The sequence below is a fragment of the Micropterus salmoides genome, unplaced genomic scaffold (assembly GCF_014851395.1).
Source record: "Micropterus salmoides isolate LMB-PRFRI ecotype aquatic unplaced genomic scaffold, ASM1485139v1 Ms_hic_scaffold_19, whole genome shotgun sequence".
Lineage (NCBI taxonomy): Eukaryota > Metazoa > Chordata > Actinopteri > Centrarchiformes > Centrarchidae > Micropterus > Micropterus salmoides.
The window spans coordinates 24374479-24393753 of NW_024041039.1; positions in this window are offsets into that span (position 1 = coordinate 24374479).

Consider the following 19275-nt stretch of genomic DNA (forward strand, 5'->3'; position numbering starts at 1 on the left):
AAGAATTTTTGAAACTACTATTTCCGAGGTCTAGAATTAACCTTGAAAGTACCTTGAGTTTTAAGCACCTTTTTATAACAGTTTAAACGTACTGTTAATTAACTGATACAAACAGCTAATACATGTTTTATGATGCTAAAAGGATTGCTAATTTGTGCAATCCTACATCATTAAATATCATTACAGCTATGTTATTTATTAAATGATTTACCTTTGTTACACATTATGCAAGAAATTATAACAACACTTTGCTTACAATTACATGCATACATATGTTATATATATTACATATTTTTTTCTTTAGTACTGCATATAAATGCCTTAAAGGGTGGTTAAAGTGTTACAAGTGAAAAAAAGTATTTGTTTATACAAATGTAATTACTCATATTAAATACTGCAGCTTTTTTAAAGGTTATTAGTTGCACCTGTGTTTTTACTGACAAGTCAAAAATTCTGCCATGAACAACATCTATGCAAAATGAGCAGGAAAAAGCTGCATACTGTATTTAGTGATCATTGTTTTTGAATACATGTGTTGGATACAGGGACAGACTTGGGAATAAAAAATGGCCGTGGACTTTGAACAGAACAGTCCACTGTATAGCCCACGGCCACCCTGCTAATGCACGCACGTATAAACATGACCAGCCTCTAATAAACCACCTAGCAGCATCACAGCCACTGATCACTATGGCAGTAAGCTACTACTTTAAAAAGTCATGGTTGTAACCAGCTTTGAGGTCACCGAGGTCCGGACCTTCGTAATTATATGTATAGTATAGTATATAGTATATAGCCTATAGCCTATTAATAAATCAAATTCGAATAAAAATCATTGATAACAAGCTCAACTTAAATAAAGGATTTCAGACCATGTGGAGGCAGCTGATCACACAAGGGCGTCACTTTGTGTTGAAAAGTGGTGGGTACATTTAAGGCTCATATTAGTGGTGTGACCAAACACATAGTCCACGAGACCTGACAATGCACAATATTGGAGTCACGAGAACAAGACAACAAGCTACTCCAATGCAATTTTCAAGAAATATTCATTAATGAAATAGGCTATTTGATTGTGGGGTCTGGGGTTCCACCCCCAGAAGATTTTGAGAATTAAGCTCTTAATTTCAGACATTTCAAGACATTTTCTGCACCAATTTATGTTGGAAATGTCTTTATTTATATGGAGGGAAACAAAATTCATGTGGCCGGTGACAAATCAGAATATAAAAATATTATTAAATATAATGCAGTAATCAATTACTTTTTTTTGACAAGGCAAATCTATTTCTTCTATAAATTCTGTCTCAAATTTTTAGAAACCTTTTAGCAAATGCTTTCAAAAAGTGATGGGGACAAAATCAGCCATTTCAAAAAGTGGTGTGGACATGTCCCCAGTGTAAATGACATCTATGTGATTACACCATGGCAACCTTTCAAGTTGAAAAATTGTTTCCCCATCGATGGTCAGTGTCCATTTCAGACGCTAAAAGTTGAATTCTGTTTCCTCTGCAGAGTTTCTTCTTTCTGACCTGTCAAGTTTTTAACTATTTGTTTGTTTTGCTGCATAAATGTCCCACGATATTAACTGTGACATCACTGCGCGCATGTAAACGCGCAGACAGAGAGAGAGAGAAAGAGATAAGGTGCTGTGCGAATATATATGTGCTCTGCAAAAATACGATTTTTAATAGGCCTAGGAAAAAAATCAATATGTGGCGGTCAGCGTTGATATTGAGGTGGGCCGCCACAAATAAGTCAATGTATGGGGACACTGTACTGTTCAGTTGAACTATCTGTGGCTTCACTGTCCTCTCTGTTAAGTCTAATCTTTCACCCATGAACCGGGCTGTGGCATCTTACTCTTCCTGGTCTTAGCGTCTATGGCCCTGATACTACAGAACGAGAGTCGGTTACTTTTTTACATTTACTAACTGTGCTAGTTACTTGACTCCTTTAACCATGTTTATCACCAGTCATCACCAGTACCATTACTGCATATATTGCTTTGGATTCATTTGTGTTAGCCACACAGCTTAACAGTCCACTGAAAACATGTGTGTGGAGTAGTGGATGGGTGAGAATCGCACTGATATTGATTTGGTAATTGATTTGGTGCCATGCAGTGCTCAGGGTCACATTGACATATGTACACATAGCAATAAGGAAGAAAAAACACTTCAGATACAAAAGCATTAGAGTCACAATAAACGCAAGGATATATTTTTAGCTGTGAACAAACTGATGTTGCAATGTGTTATTAAAACTTTAGGAGTATGGAAGAAAAATATAAAATAGACAAAACAAAAAAATTACAAACACAAATCAGTTCTACTGGGTCTGACTAAATTGGCAATGTGACAGTGTATGCACTTCCACCATCGTGAAAATAAAGCTTCACATCTCCCAAAAGCCAGCCTTTTTTTTAAGTATCCATTTTAAAGCACTTTATACTGGATCCAAAGGACTGTGGGATGTTCTAAACCATCTAACTTGACAATTACCAAAAACGGATCAAAAAGGTTGAAAAGTATAAACTCAACTTGTCTTTTAGGTGCTGGTCAAATTCTTGCTTAGTAAGCTATCACCAAAAATGGAACTTGACCTTGTAATCCACAACACAGGCTGATTTGATCAGAACTGTGAGATATTGTGTCTACAAATTATGAACAACAAACAAACACAATATTTGACTGCAGTAAGTGATTTGGTGTTACACTTGAGGAGGATGGATTTAAACATCATATAGGCTTTCATGAGTATTAACAAAACAGTGTTTTCCTCTTTCCCTATGACTCTCATCCAAAAAGCCTGTGCTCTCTTTCTGTATTTCTGTGCCACCCCATATCTCTCTTTCTCTGTTTGTCATGAAGCCTGGGGGAGATAATGTCAACATGTTAATAGGAATGTAATCCATTTGGTAGTAGTGCAATTAGTAATGCTAAGCACAGCAGCCACAGGCTGCCAGGCAAACAAGGTATCAGACAAGGAAAATCATGCAAGGGAAGAGAGAAAGAGAACTCTCAAAGCTGATTACATTAGACCTCCCTGGTGGCACCAGCTTTGGTTGTCCATAGATCTCTGTTTCTTGATAATCCACACCATTGTGTAAGATCACCTACAAAGAGTTGTGTAATAGCTACTATCCAGACTTAAGGCATGACTCAAGGGATGGCAATGTCTGTCTGCCAATTGGTCATCCACCACTTTGGTCTAGACTGAAATATCTTAACAGCTGTTGGATTGAATGTGAGCACTAATAACCTTGATGATCCTCTGACTTTCCATCTAGCACCACCATCATATAGCCTGCAAAACTTTGAACATTCCCATCAGCTTTACCTGAAGTGCAAAAACCCAAATGAAAACATGATTTGGCCAGCTGCTTGGATGGTAGTTTGCTGTCAATGGTGTGTGTGTGTGTGTGTGTGTGTGTGTGTGTGTGTGCATGAATGTGTCAGAGGGAAATTGAAAAGTGCTTTGTAAATGCAGCCCATTTACCATTCAGCAGCAATTAGATTTTTAGACCCTATGTGAATTGGCCAAAAAGGACCTTCAGCACCTTGGAAAAGGGAAACCCTTCTGGAGCCAGACCTGGGAGCGGAGCTCGGTGAGCGTCTGATGGCCCAAAAGTCAGCATAACACCGGATATTCCCATAACGTGCGGAGACATAGCTGGCAACTTGCCCGCTTTAAACACATTTCTGAGGACCGACCTCTCTCCATTTTTCTAAGATCAGTGGCCATCGGGTTCATGCTACTGGTTTTGTTTCTGGTTTGGAACCCATACATCTTGTTTATTACAGCCATGTGTAACGTCAGCTACTGACATATACACTCGCCGTAGCCTGGTCTATTCGCTCCAAACCAGCTGATGAAAACGCACATATTTCGCAATTTATTTATTTATTTTTTCGTTTTTGCAACATTTCAAAAGTACGCTTAAAATTCACATGACAATTACATGGAAACATGGCTGTTGACAGCAATCATGTGTTTACAGTTACCCTGTTTAAAGTTAAGGGCCAGAAATCCAGTGATTTAATATTTATTATCTGATATATGAGGGATTTACAAGACATTAATTAATTAAAGAATGGTCATTGTCAATGAAAGTAGCAGAGAGTTATTCTGATATCTGATTCGTGTTTTAGTCCAAAGTTTAAGTCAAGTTCTAGAAACACTGGATTCTACACTTCCCATAATTCAACTTAATAGCCTTTTCTCATTAGACCTCCTCTGCCTGGTAAACACCCATGTCTTTCGGACACACCCCTAGTTGGTGCTGCAGTCTGCAAACTCAGTATGGGCATCTACCCTGATGACATCACCAGGCGTTATTTTTTCAAACTTGACAAACCTCATCCATAGCCACATAGAATATTATTTCCCAAGCTGAGTAGCTCTTCCCATAATGTGTAAACTTATGGAGTTACTCCATAATCACAGTTGTCCTGTAATAAGCTGTCAAACCTGTGAAGCTTATTACTTCCTTAATATTACTTAAATAGTCAAAGCAGCAGCAAACCAGCTTCCAAATGATCTGCATATGCTGAAGTTTAAAGTGCATAATGTTATAATGTTAATATGGTTAGGATAGGTTGTTGTATTCCTGTTCGTTTAACACAACTCGCAGTGTTTGTGGGTAGAAACCAGACCAGACTTTGTCTTTGACTTCTTTGTCAATGCTCTATAACAAGTAGGCTACTTATGATTAATCAGGGAAGATTTGTAGGCATTATGCCCATGAAGCTTGATGAGCTTCCTATTGGCAGGTGAAAGAATGCAACTAACGGCTGTCGTCCCTTGAAACCTCATAACCTCATAACAGGCTTTATCCGCCTTTAGTGTATGTGTATATACAGTATACTATTCAGGAGCTCATTCACCAAAACAGAAGGTTGACACAAAATAGAAAGCAACTTGGACAAATCTGTTTCATCTGTTTCTGTCTGGCTGCAATAACTCCATTTAGGCTTTGTCATAACATTTTCTCCTGTCTTTGTCCTCATGACTAAGCTTTTTCCCTGATGTGATTCATTTCTGTAGTCTCCAACAATTGGTCACAAAACCAGTCAAATTAAAGTGAGACCAGGAGCCTGTTTACGAGAAGACTATTTATTTTTTGACTGTTTGTGTTTTGCTAGAAAGGTATTATTAAAAGGCTTAACAGCCTTTATATGCATCACACAGCATTTATTTCCTCCACATCCAAAAAGGAATCACCTGTTTTCTCTAAGGTACCTCCAAGCAATGTTGTTTAAAATAACAATGACAGATTACATACATGGAATCACCAGGGCTAACAAATGTATCATCACAATGCTTCTGGGTTGATAAGTAATGAGTTTATCATGACTGCCTAATAAGAAAGGCGATTAGTGTAATTCACCACTTAATTCCAGATTAATGGAGGTTGTGCAAGGAGACTGGATGTGATTGCAAGGAGTCCAGAGGCTGGGGACCCGTGGGGAGGTGAGGGTGGGTTAATCAGACACTATTATTCTCTCAGCACTCTCATGTGCATACACATACACACAGCAATTTAGGCTACCAAGCGTAATCAGTCCAGCTCCGAAGTGATAGGACCACTCAACTGATTTTCTTCAGAAGCTTTTAAATTGAACTGGCCACTTTCTTTCATGGTCTTTAGTGTTATAGTTTTCTTCTTTGGAATATTTTGTCATCCATCACTCTTCTTTATCACTCATCTTACTGCTAATGAGATAATTGAATGTAATGACTTTTTAAAATTCAGTCAACTGTGGCCATAAACCGATGAGTACATCATCCCCACTAATTGAGATACTGTCCATTCACAACACAGTAGACGCTCATGTGAAATTACAGTTTTTCTCGATTGCTAAGACACATTTCTTGAAAACTGCTCTCCTTTTCTCTAAACTGTGAACACAAAACCCAGTTTTCAAGCTACATTCACAAAACCTCAGACTCTTCTTGCAAAACCAAACTTTCACCTCAAAACAGTTCAATCTGTGCTCAAAACTGAACTATGTTGTCAAATCGTGCCCCGAGTCAATCAAAATTAAAAACACTACTGAACAGTCACTAAACACTACGTAGAAAAATAGAAAAACAATGCTCAGGACATGAAGCTGGAGAAATAAATGTTTATTGTTCACTGTAGGCTAAATGCATGTTGCAAAACAAAAAAAACTTTTACAAAAAGACAAAACAGAAATCTTGTGCATTTACACGTAGCACTTGTAAAAACAAACAGAAATCTTATGCGTTTGCCACTTGTGTACAGTAAGCCCATGTAAAAATAAAGTGCAAAAATATACAAATAAGTGCATTACTCAGCCACAGTATCATGTCTCCTTACTGGGTCAGGCCACAGGACTTCATCCACATCACAGGCCACATTTTGTCTGGCCAGGCAACGGGGGAAAAAAACCCTGGCATGCCGTATCCAGGCTTGGCATGCCTCCACACCTATGTCACCACAGGCAAGTCCCATGGCTTGCAGGAGATTTACCCTTGTGTAAGGTTGGCGTTCATATACCTTCCACCGCCACGAGGAGAAGAATTCCTCAATGGGGTTTAGGAAAGGGGAGTACGGTGGAAGGCAAAGATTGATAAAACCTTGGTTCATATTGAACCACTCTCTAACCTGGAGGGCTCTGTGAAAACTCACATTGTCCCAAACAACAACATAGATGGGATACTCATCCTGCTGCCCTAACAGAGCATCTCGTATGTGATTGAGGGAATTGAGGAGCTGGTGAGTGATGTAGGGCCCCAGGTTGGCATGATGGTGGACAACCCCATTCAATATCTTCTACTTGCCAGCAAGGTGAACCTTTAAATGTTGAGTACCCCAAAGTTTTATGCCAGAAATGTATAGTATGGGTCCCCAGCATTGAGAAATTGCCAGGTGCTAACTTGCACATGTTGGGCAATTAGCATAATTAGCATAAAGTAGGATAAATGCATATATGGACAATATTTCAGAAATTGCTTGCCCTATTTGGTGTGGTTTTGGGGCTTATTGAGGATACTGAATTCTTTTCTGACATTTTCACTGGAAATGGTCATATTACACTTCTGTTGAGCCAATTTTGATGGCGTTTTTGAAATTTTGATTACATTTTTGGGGTATATTTTGAGTTTATTTTTATGCTTAAGACATTGGACCTGCATTTCAGAATCAAGAGAGATTAGTGTCATTGGGGTGTATGGGAATGTTTTCATATTTCTTCAGTCCTGCGCATGTTTTTTTGCTGCGCAACATTTTGTCATTGCCCTGTGTCATTGCTGCTGTGGTTACTGCTGAGGGTGGGATAACGGCCTGATGGAAATACGAATTATCTCATTACAAGTAAGGTGATCACATAAAAGCAGATAACCACGAATACAGTATGTAGTGCATATTTTATTTTAGTTTTTTTACACATAATATCGCTTCGCTAACCATAGTTGAAATTGTTAAAATATCATGGTAGGAGTGAATTAAGACAAACTTAATTCACGTTAATTAATACATCAACAGTTACTCTACTCATTAATGCCTTGATGGAAGACAGTTCATGTAGGCTTAATCTGTAAGTTATCTGTATATCTCCCTCTCCAGAAAATCTAAATGGCTGTTTCAACCAGAAGTGGCCATTTCTCAGCTCTCCGTGGGCCAATTTTAGAGGACGCTGAATCAATTGGATCTGCAACAGAAATTTGAATTAATTACAATGTTTATGAAAACAATTATTCTCACAAAGGCAAGCACCATTCCAAATTAGAATAATATGACTATGGCTAAATAATATCCTTAAAAACAGAAAAAGAAATGAGAGAGAAATGTGTATAGTACAAGTACAACAGATTTTAAATTATACCCAAAATTTTCACCGCAGAAAACCTTGTGCCCTAGTTACACAACGCATTATGACTAGAAAACTTTTATCAAGCAAGAGCACCTTGCAATTCTACCACTCTCCACTAGAGGTCTGCAAGCCCGTCTTGTCAATTACTTTTTTTTATAGATGTGCTAGGGTTGGACTCAGGCTCACTTAACTTTTCTCCTTTCATGGTGCGAAGTTGGACCTTGTTTGCATATATCCGGGACAGCGTGCATCAGAGAGCGCACGTCAGAGACAGCGTGATAAAGATGTCAGTCTCGGGTCGGGCTTGGGCTGAAAAATTGCAGACATTGTCAGGCTGGGGCCGGCTGGGCTTGAACAACAGGGCTGGAGTTTGGTTACCCATGCAGGGCTCTACTCTGTACTGTTCTGTACTCATCTTCTTCTCCCGACTCTACATTGTTATAGTGCTGCTCTTCTTGCTGTGAGTGTGTGAGCGGGTTGTATGTACTATCATAGCCTTTGCAGAAGCAGTAGCTGGTACACTAGAGTACACTGGTACACTGTGTTTTGGCTAGGTAGAGGGGTTGTCAGTGAGATTTGGTACTGTGTTAAGCTCTCCCGGCTCTTCTCTGCCTCTTATGGTTTTTGGCAGAGACTTGCTCAAAGATGACAAATGTTTTGGCTATGATGAAACCTGGCCCCATGCTGGCTGCAAGTTCAGCCAGAGTGCCTGACAATGGCCACACCACATGGTAGAGGAGCTGCAATGCATCAACAAATACATTGTCTGGTGGGTGGAGAATGGGGACATGGATTCCATACTCATCGATTATGGATACAGGGACCAGGCCGAGCTCTTAGTCAAAGAGGACGAAGAGCTCTCATTCTTCTCGCTGTGTAAACAACACCTCAAGGTCCCATATGATCTTCCCATTGACCTTTCAATCCTTTTGTCTTGAATTTTATTGTCACCACCTTATTTGAGAGGGGCGCATGAAATCCCCCAGGAACCGATGAAAAGAACAGTGTGCTCACGTTCTGTCCGATATTCAATGCATCTTGCATACACACCTTTCAATCTGCCACCTGACTGTTTATGATATGGTGGAGGTTAGTAGTCTATGTGGTGAGTGGGTAGGAGTTTTCCCATTGCACTCTCAGAATTTTTGCCCGGTCCTCTGCATCCGACTCTCGTCAACCTTCTTCTTCTTTCTGTCTGCTGGGCTTCATTGTCTTATCAAATGCGTTGGTACATCTCATCCAATGACTTGGAGAGATGGGATACCTATTCTGCATCAATATAGTTAGCTAGCAAGCTAACTACAAATCTGGGGAAAAATTCACAAGGTTTTATATATATACTGTATATATATTACATTAGAAAAATGCGAATTGCGATTGCCAACTCTAGATAGTGATTATTAAGACAACACATGAGTGTAATAAAATTGGAGAGGTGAACTGTTTTTAATCAATGCATTCATGAGTAGAGTAAATGTTCAGCATACTTTAAATATGTAATCCAGTAGAATTACTAATTACTTGATGAAAATATTCCTATTCTACAGTGTATACTACAATGACACTGATCTCTCTTGATTCTGAAATGCATGTCCTATGTCTTAAGCATATAAATAACCTCAAAATATACCCTAAAAATACACAAAATAGGCCTTTTGTGTACATGGAGAATGTCTTAGATCTTTGAGTTCAGCTCAGGATGAGTGGGGGCAAAAACAAAAGTGTTGCGTTTATAATTTTGTTCAGTGTATGTTTATGGTTTTGTTTTCTTGTATGCTACTCACTGTGCTACTGTTTATGCTGGCAATTTGAGGTTTTCAAATAAAATAGCTCAGGCAAACACTTGTCTTTCTGTGAATTTTATTCAGGTCTTCTGCAGAAGGAACTCACACGCAAGTATCATCCGAGTGAGCTGCAGTGTCTCAGCACATGCAGCTTTTAACCTAATCTCAGGGTCAGAGCACTAGCTCACCTCGGGAACATGATGTCTTTGGTTGTTCCCTAGGGGACACGCAATCTGAATCTATCGTGAGACAATCATGCCCAGGTACATGTTGTAAAACACTTAATGTCATGACCCCGTGGACACATCATAAAGCATCACACACATTTACCTCCCATTGACCCTGTACCCGAGAGACCGGAGGCCCCCAATGAGTAGCATTCATTACATGACTGTGTTTGGAGCTGGTACTCATGTACATGTTACAACAGCAATGTTTTTCCAAAATAAATATTTTCTATTTCAACATTGCATTGGTGTTTACAGTGTACTTTTCAACCCCTCTCAGCAGAATACTGTCACTCTAGAACATTGTATGGAAATGTACACAAAAGCCTATGCAAGACCAAAGACCTTTAGATATAGAACAACAGTGTGTGCATGGTAAATCCAAAGATTTGCTATTATGAAAAAAGTGTACCATTTGATGGAAATGCTTAATTTTGAGATGTGTTTATGGCATTTTCAATGCTGTGTTAAATTTTGCAGGACATATGAGGCATTTTGCATTTTGTGTGAGCAGTTTTGGGAATTGTGAGTAGAGTTCTGAAAAAAGGAGACATTCTGAAAATGTGTGTAAGCAGTGATAAAAAACTGTAATTCTTGTTACATATATTTTAGTACAGTCAGTAAAGTGAACATATGTTATTCTGAAATTAAATTATGATTTAACTGAAATTTCATCCAAAGATAAAAGAAAAAAATGTATCATTTATGTATTGCTCCCTATTGTTAGTGTTTTTTAGGTCCATGTGTAATGAGTGACAATGTTTGCTTTACAGTTTTTTCTGAATGCTTAAGCGCTAATCGTGATTCTTGTAGCACAATTTCTAAAACTATTAATACGTATAGCAAAACCACTCACTGAGTTTGCAAAACTAAAAGCACAAACACTGCTTTGCACTCAGTTTGCAATTTTGTAACACACACTTTGCAAAACTGTAGGCACAATTCACTGCACAACACTCTTTTTGCAGAACTTTAAACACAACTCACTGCTTACACTCAATTACCAAATTTCCAACACACTCCTAGCAAAATTATACACATGTATGGCTATCATTAACACTATTTTGCCAACTGTCTGGCACACTTTCACATGTGAAAACTGTTTTAGATAATTCGCCTAATTTGAGCCGCTACACTGTGGCAAGCATCATTAGGACATTTCGAAATGAGAATCGGTAAGTACTTTGTAGCACTGCCATACTCTAATGAGAAACACAACAGTACCATACTGAAATTGTTACTTTACAGAATTGCTAGACGTCCACATGTTGGGGGCAGAGGAAGAATGTTCACTCCAGAGCAAGAGACCCATATAGTGAACATGGTGATTGCCAATAATGCAATAAGACTGCGCGAAATACAGCAGCGTATAATTGATAAGGACACCATCTTTCAAAATATACACAGTGTAAGCATTTCGTGTACTTGCGCGCCACAGAATAAGAATGAAGCAAATTTACAGAGTTCCTTTCGAGAGAAACACAGAACGTGTAAAGCAACTGTGATATGACTATGTGCAGGTAAGCTATAGTGTCATTGGTTCTGAATTTGGAAGTGCATACTGTAGTGCTGTGCATGGGCCTGATGTGTTGCATTTGTTTTGTCTTGTCTAGAGAGTGATGGAACTAGAAGCAGATGCCATGGGACATGAGCTACTTTTTGTAGATGAGGCCGGTTTTAACCTCAGTAAAACCAGGAGACGTGGCAGGAACATTATTGGACACCGTGCCATTATCAATGTCCCAGGACAACGTGGTGGTAACATAACCATGTGTGCCGCTATAAGCCAAAATGGTGTTATTCACCATCATGCAACCATAGGCCCATACAACACTGCACACATTATTGCAATCCTGGACACCTTACATGACATGCTCACTGTTCAGAGACCAGAGCAAACCCAATATGTCATCATATGGGACAATGTTAGTTTCCATAGGGCTGCTTTGGTCCGCAACTGGTTTACAGACCACCCATTCTTCATGGCACTCAACCTCCCTCCATACTCTCCATTCTTAAATCCCATCGAGGAGTTCTTCTCTGCCTGGCGCTGGAAAGTGTACGACCGTCATCCTCATCAACAGGTAGCCCTTTTACAGGCAATGGAGGAGGCATGTGGAGATATTGACCAGGCATCATGTCAGGCCTGGATACAGCATTCAAGGAGATATTTTCCCCGGTGCCTTGGACTGGAGGATATCGCATGCGATGTGGACGAAATTTTGTGGCCGGACCCAGAAAGACGATATGATGTAGGCTGATTGTTTGTTTTTTTTGTTTTGTTTTTGGGAAATTATTATTTTGTGTTCTGACTTTGTCTTGGTTTTGATGAGTGTGAATAAACACCAATACTTGAAGTTTGGATCCTTGTATGTTTACATGACACTATGACAAAAGGATGACCTCAAATTGACATCTGTACACAGAGAAAGCAAAAGCCTCAGTGTGTAGTTGGCACATTGTGTGCTTAGTAGATGATGGCTTGTGTTGAAGAGTTAATCTAGCTGTGTTCGCTTTTGCAAGAGAACTACAATGTTTTGATAATTGGGTGAAAGGTTTTCTTATTTGTGTGTAGAGTTTTGCAAAAATAGCCAATAGTTACAAAAAATGTGCTTAAGCAATCAGAAAAAACTAAGTATTTTGTTAAATGAGTTTATTTTGAGACGTGTATGAAGTGGTTTGGTGGTTTGAGTGAATGTTGGAGCTGACTGTTTTGCCAAGATGCATGTTGGTGAACATTGCAGACTGAATGATGAGTTTTGAAACAGCCCTTCAGTTTTGGCCAATGCTTTTTAGTAAGATCGTTAGGGATCTTTTTCATTCATGTGTAAAAGGGACGTGTTACATTTAAAAGTCTTATGTGTACGTGCACTAACCTCACATTCAGTATCTCCCCGGGAAAGATAGATGATTGTTTTGACAAACCTCTCACAAGATAGGAGTGAGATGAAAATTTGGCCAAACTCCCAAAGAATCAAAGCTAAGCCTTTTACAAAAAGAGTAGCGCATATAGTATCTAAGGAAAGCATTCACTGGTTTTCAGACTATATCAAGGACAAAGTTTGCAGGTATTTCTCCTTTGTGAAGAAAATTATGTTTGGTATCTGCAAAGTTATGAGACCCTGCAAAGGAACATTCATGTTCTGTTTGTTATCGGTGAGACTATGTCATGTGTTGCCAGCTCATAACCTTGTCTATCAGCAACCACAACAATACAGCTGTGGTTGCTATGGATACCCAAACAGGAAACTGTAACTACTTTGTTATTCATCATCTGCTCTGAGAGTTTGTTGGAGAGCAGAGATTGTGAATGGATTTTGTTTTTATCTTTTTTGGGGGAAAGACAACCTTTCCTTTCATCAGTGAGGAGCTTGAATTTCTGTTCTGTCTCTTTCATACATTTACACTTCATAAACACACAGACTGACACACAAGCCTTAGAGAGACTCCATAGGTGGAAATAAGCTTTTGTGCCGTGGACAGAAGAAGTGCGAGCTCTGTTTACTTCTCTACACTACATGTAGTGTTGGCCAGTCATTGAACATCGGTATTGGAACAGCTGCCTGGTAAAGCACGTGGTAAATCTATATCCTTAGCATTTAGAAAATTCAATCACTTATTGTTGTTGTCAGTCAAGTAATATCAGGTGTGAAACCTCCTTTAAAGCAACATTATTTAGTCATTTTATCTTAAAATAACAGCTTCAAAAACACTACACTACACTTGCAATAGGGTGAATGCCGTCTCTGTCATTACCACTTCGGGCTCACAATGCCAGCTACTGCGCTATATATCGTTGGAATCCTGGGCAGGACAAAGGCGTTTTGCTTTATGACACCAACATGACCCTTCAGCAAACAACTTATAAGAAGAAGCAAAAAGTATATAGTAAGTGTGAGGAAGCAAGGAAGAAAAAAAGACAGAGTGGCAGAGGAAGAGACCAGACAAGATTAAATATCAGTTTGGCTTTTAGTCACTGGTGTGAGCTGAAAGAGCTAAAGAGCTAAAAAAAAAAAAAAAGAACTGAGTGATGCAGGACAGATGTCAAGCTGGCCTTCTTGCTGTTGTTCTAGTAAGTAATAACTTATTAGCTTGCTGTGTCTTTGGTTGTTGAGCTTGCTTTAGTTTGCCTGTGTTGCCAGAGTTGTCGACTCAAGCGAAATCAGCCAAAGCTTTCACAGGCAGAGGTTTACTCACTAGCTATAAATGATATACGATATAGAAAAAATAAAAGGACATTGAAGAAAATTTCTGCTTTTCTGATTCAGTCTTGTTCCATGTACTTTAGTACAGTCAATAAAGTAAAAATATATTATTATTATATCATTCTGAAATGAAAAACTAATTTATGTGAAAATTAATTCACATTTCAAAGATAAAAGTAAATTCATGTAATGTTTTTTAGGTCAGTGTGTTATGAATGACATAGTTATGTTTTCTGAGTGAGAACTATTGCCACTGTTTGGTTATACAAGTTTATTTTGAGACATGTCTGAAGTGTTTTGGTGGTTTGAGAAAATTCTGGAGGTGAGATTAACTGTTTGGCAAAGTTGAATGTTGGTAATGCAGACTGTATGCAGTGTTTTGAAAAAGTGGCTTCAGGACTGATTGAAAAATCCTGTAAATGCAGGAAATATTCAAAATGAATATACCAACCGCAGTAATGACAGTTAAAAGTTATTTTAACAGTATAGGGGAACTGTATAACATGCACTATACTATCTATACTGTACATAAAACAGTTTTATTTAAGCTTCAAAATGAATAAATTTGGTGTATTCATGTATCATTAACAGTTTGCCATTAATTATATAATGTGTTTTCTGGCTAATGAGGGAGCAAGAAACAAGCTGGCTGTAGTTGATCAATGACTGAGCGGTTTAAGAACACACACCACACTACACAATCACACACGACCACACACACACACACACTACAAATATCCCTAAAAACAATTTGAATGCAGCAAAGTGCACACCCCTGTTTCCAACACAGACAATATTGTTTTCTTCTTTTTTTTCCTCAAATTTTTCCCCACTAGATTTACTAATGATGGTAATTATCTATCGTGACTATAACGTATGATGATTACTGGAAATGATGGAATGTTTATTTGCTAAACAATTTACCCCAAAGAAAAAGTGAAAATTTGAGCTTGGGTGTGAGGAAAAAAGTATTTGTATCATTTTGTTTCTATTACTCTTTAAAAAATCACACTGGATATCACACTTTATAATTCTTGCTCTGCGTAGCTTCTGAATGTATGAACTTGTGTTACTGCTTTAATATGTTATCTTTCGGATTGATTTCCAAAATGAATTTTACCACCTCTCTGTTCCTTTCCATTCATGAATGCAGCTGTGTTTGTGTCTTTGTAGATGTGCTTGACTACCAGTTGATGTGAATCTCCCACACACACCCCTCAACAACATCAGATTTGTGTGGAGTTATGAGGAGACTGTACCCTTCCTCAAATTAATACATGAAACACAAATAGATGCCATCTTTCCAAGAAATTCTCCACATCATTTTCCTTCGTTTGTGTCATCCCGTTGTGCCCTCCTATTCTGCAATAGTTTAATGGCGCCTGGCTGGAGAATTAGGAACACCAGACATGCTCATTGATTTGCATTTTCTTTCTGGAAATGTGTTTAAAATTTGCACCATGTTTGAATGGAAACCTGACTATACACACAGTAAGCACGCACACACACACACACACACACAGTTAACTCATAACATTCTGTCAGCAGAATAACAATCTAGAGTGGCAGGAAATACTATGAGAGTCTATGTGTGTAAAAGCCTGTACATTAGCCATATATTATTATCAGACACCATTTTGTATCGGCCATATCAGACGGATGTTTTCTGCTATTGTCTCGTGTCTTTGGCTAATTTGCCTGCCTCCCGCATTCATCAACCCTGCTTAACCCCATCATCCATCCATCCATTATTAATCAGTAAACCTTTTACTAAACATCTCCCTGTGTGACTGTGTCCTCTTTGGGTCTGCCTAAAACAAAACCTAACAACGGGGAAGGGAAAAGTGTGCAAGTGTGGAACGTAGATTTACAGTTTATTATGATCGGTATGACAATCCTTTCAATACTTTAAACAATTTTCCTAAATCCTTAACACAGTTAGTTTAAAATCTGTCTGTGTAGGCTATACAATTACCACATTTCGTGTTGCGTTGACACAAAATGCATACAGTCAACACAAAATTTAACTTCTTTTACACACAAGCTCCACCAAGACCAAAACAATGGATTTTTTACTGACAAATTTACAAATGATTTCCCACTGTATGTAAGAACAGATAACATCATGGTCTAAACCCAACTTATAGGTAAAGTCAAAGTGAACAGCTTTTCATATTGTGACTTGAAACACTAATGTATCCCCTTTATTTTATTCCATTGCTACTGAGAAACAGCTGATTGGAGTTACGCAAATAGATCAATAACAGCTGATTCCCATCTAGGAAACACACTCAGGTGCTGAGGTTCTTTCAATTGCATGACCATATGGTATAAAAGAAGACCTCTTTAGGCTGATCTTGTGTGGATATAGAACAATACAGAGCAACACAAAGAAAGTAAGGGAAAGTAAGTATCTAGGACAAGGTAGGGGGAGAGGAGTCAGAATGCATGGCGGTGCTCAAAGAAGGGCCAGAGCTAGGGTCACTGATGAAATAAGAGCTACTATTATAGACCATGTCGTTAACCTCGGGCTATCACACAGGGAGGCTGGTGAATGAGTCTAGCCAAATCTCAGCAAGGGTACAGTGGCATCTATTGTCCGGACTTTTCGAGAAACATACAGGTAGGATATTGTCTAAGAGGTCCTCCTACTGCAAAGTGTAAATAATTTTACCATGTATTACAGTGACTGCATACCTCCAGTCTCTAATATGTTCTGTATTTTTTCTCTCTAAGGATTCAACGTCTACCTTTCTCAGAGGAAAGCCCATAAGTGAAGAACAGGAACTTGTTATTGTCAACATGGTGATTGCTGACAATTAAATAAAACAGTAGGAGATTCAGTAGAGAGTTGAAGATGACAACCTTGTCCTTGGGAACATTGCAGCAAACAGCGTAACATCAATTTCTCGGACTCTCGCAAAAAATAGAGTCCAAATGAAACAACTACACAAAGTTCCTTTTTAAAGGAACAGCGAGCGCATCAAAGAACTAGGTTATGTGATACAGTCATTACTGTACTATACAGTACATAGTGTGTTTTGGAGTAAACTACTTTATAAACCTGAAGTACAGTAGTTATAAAGAAAAGCATTTACACACGCAGAGTCATGGAGTTGGAGACCAAACAAGTCCCACATGAAATGATCTACGTTGACGAGGCTGGCTTCAAGTTGGTGAAAAGGTGCGTAAGAAACATAATTGGCAAAAGGACCACAGTTTACTAAACCCAACAAAACACAAAATGTAGAGACAGCTTTAAAATAAACTGCAGTACGAAGCATAATGTATGATACTATATTGTATTGGTCTATTGTATAAGGGGCACACCTGACACATATGAAATGTGTGATTTTGAGCATGAAGTTAACAGTTTTGCCAGTTTTGTGTTGTAGGTGTGTTGGTGCGTTAAGAGTTTAGGAAAAACATTACAATTTTTCACAATTGCTTACACCCTATAACCAAGCTATTGAACTAAAATTTCAAAACCATAACTCTATTTTTCAAAAAGCACATCCATCCCTAAACTCTACACACAAATCCCTTAATTTCTCATTGCCTACACCATGTGGTCATTGAGAAAGCACTAACATTCAATATTGTTCACTCAAGTCAGCACAGCTTGAGCTCAATTACAGTTTTTCATAATAGTAAATTATTGGATATGCCATTTACACACTGTTGTTCTAAATCTAAAGCTTTATATGTACATTTCCATACAATGATCTATCGTGAAAGTAATCTGCTGAGAGGGGTTGAAAAGTAAACAATGACAGGAAAACAAGTCACTTCCTGTTAGATGTTTGTGTCATAGGTATAGAATTGTATGTAGTGTTTTGAAAAAAGTGTTGTATGCAATTGAAAACTTAGTGAAAGGCTGAGAAATAGCTTATGGTTGTGGAGATTTGAGGTGAGGTTTTGCTTTTTGATTGAAAGGTTTCAAAAATCGTGTGACATGTAAAGATTTTGTGTGTAAGCAGTTGTAAAAAACTCACTCACACACAGCTACCCAGGTGGAAACACAAACAGTCAAAATTGATAACACACCAATCAGAACCTTCAATAGATAGCTAAAAGGGCCAGAGTCAGTTCATTCAGTTTTGAAACAATGGTTCCAGAGAAATCTGAAGGAAGAGGTGGAGGACACCAGAGAGGAGGAAGAAGAGCATGGAGAGGAGGAAGAGGTGATGGAAGAGGAATAGTAGGAGTTAGAGGAGGAGTAGGGAGAGCAGGTGGAGAACAAGAATCTCTGGTTTGTCCCAGACCAAAGATAGGACGCTGGGGCAGAATAATTAGTTGTTTGGTGTGTTGTACTGTACAGCACACTAAGGAATAAAAATGTACAAATGTTTACATTAGTTGTTTTTTTTTGGTGTGTTCATCATATGAAAAGGTTTTTGAGGGGGAGAATCGCAAGCAACATTACTAATAACCAGTTTCTGTAGCATTCTTTTGAATTTATCTCACCAGTGTCGAAGGCTGTGTTGAAGTGTGTGTGTGTGTGTGTTTTGGAGGGCTTGTGTGTTATGTCTGAGGACAAAGTTTGGTTTTTCAGCAAGATTGAATGGTTTTGAGTGGAGAGCTTCATTTTGACCTGAAAATAGAACGTTTAGGGAATTGTGTGAGAAGTTGTGGATTTGTGTTTAGAGTTTCGAGAAAAAAGAGGCATCATTTCAAGAAATGTGTTTAAACAATCGAGGAAAAACTGTAAAAATATTGAAAGAATTGTCATAGCGATTGTAAAAATCTGTAAACATAAAGTAATTCCATCTATTTTCTAGACAAAAAAGCTTTATCATGTCTTTGTGTTCAGAAACACCAGGTTCAAAAAACAACAAACTGAATCTCTTTTTATTTCACAGATGTTTATATTTCTCTGCCATTTCATAATCAGGTCAAAAGGCAAGGTTTTCTTTTTTAAATAAATCACAGCTGGATAAGTTATTACTGTTTTTCCCAATTGCTTAAACATAATAATCAGTCTTTTGAGCTAAAATTTCAAAACCATAACTAAATTTTTCAAAAAGTACGCCCATTTCTCTAAACACAAATCCCTTAATTTCTTATTTCCCACACTCATGTGGGCTCAGCACAGCTTGAGCCCAATTAACACACAATTATCCAGGTGGAAACACAAACAGTCAAAATTGATATCACACCAATCAGAACCGTCAATACACAGATAAATGGAAGAGGAAGAGGACACCTGAGGAGAGGA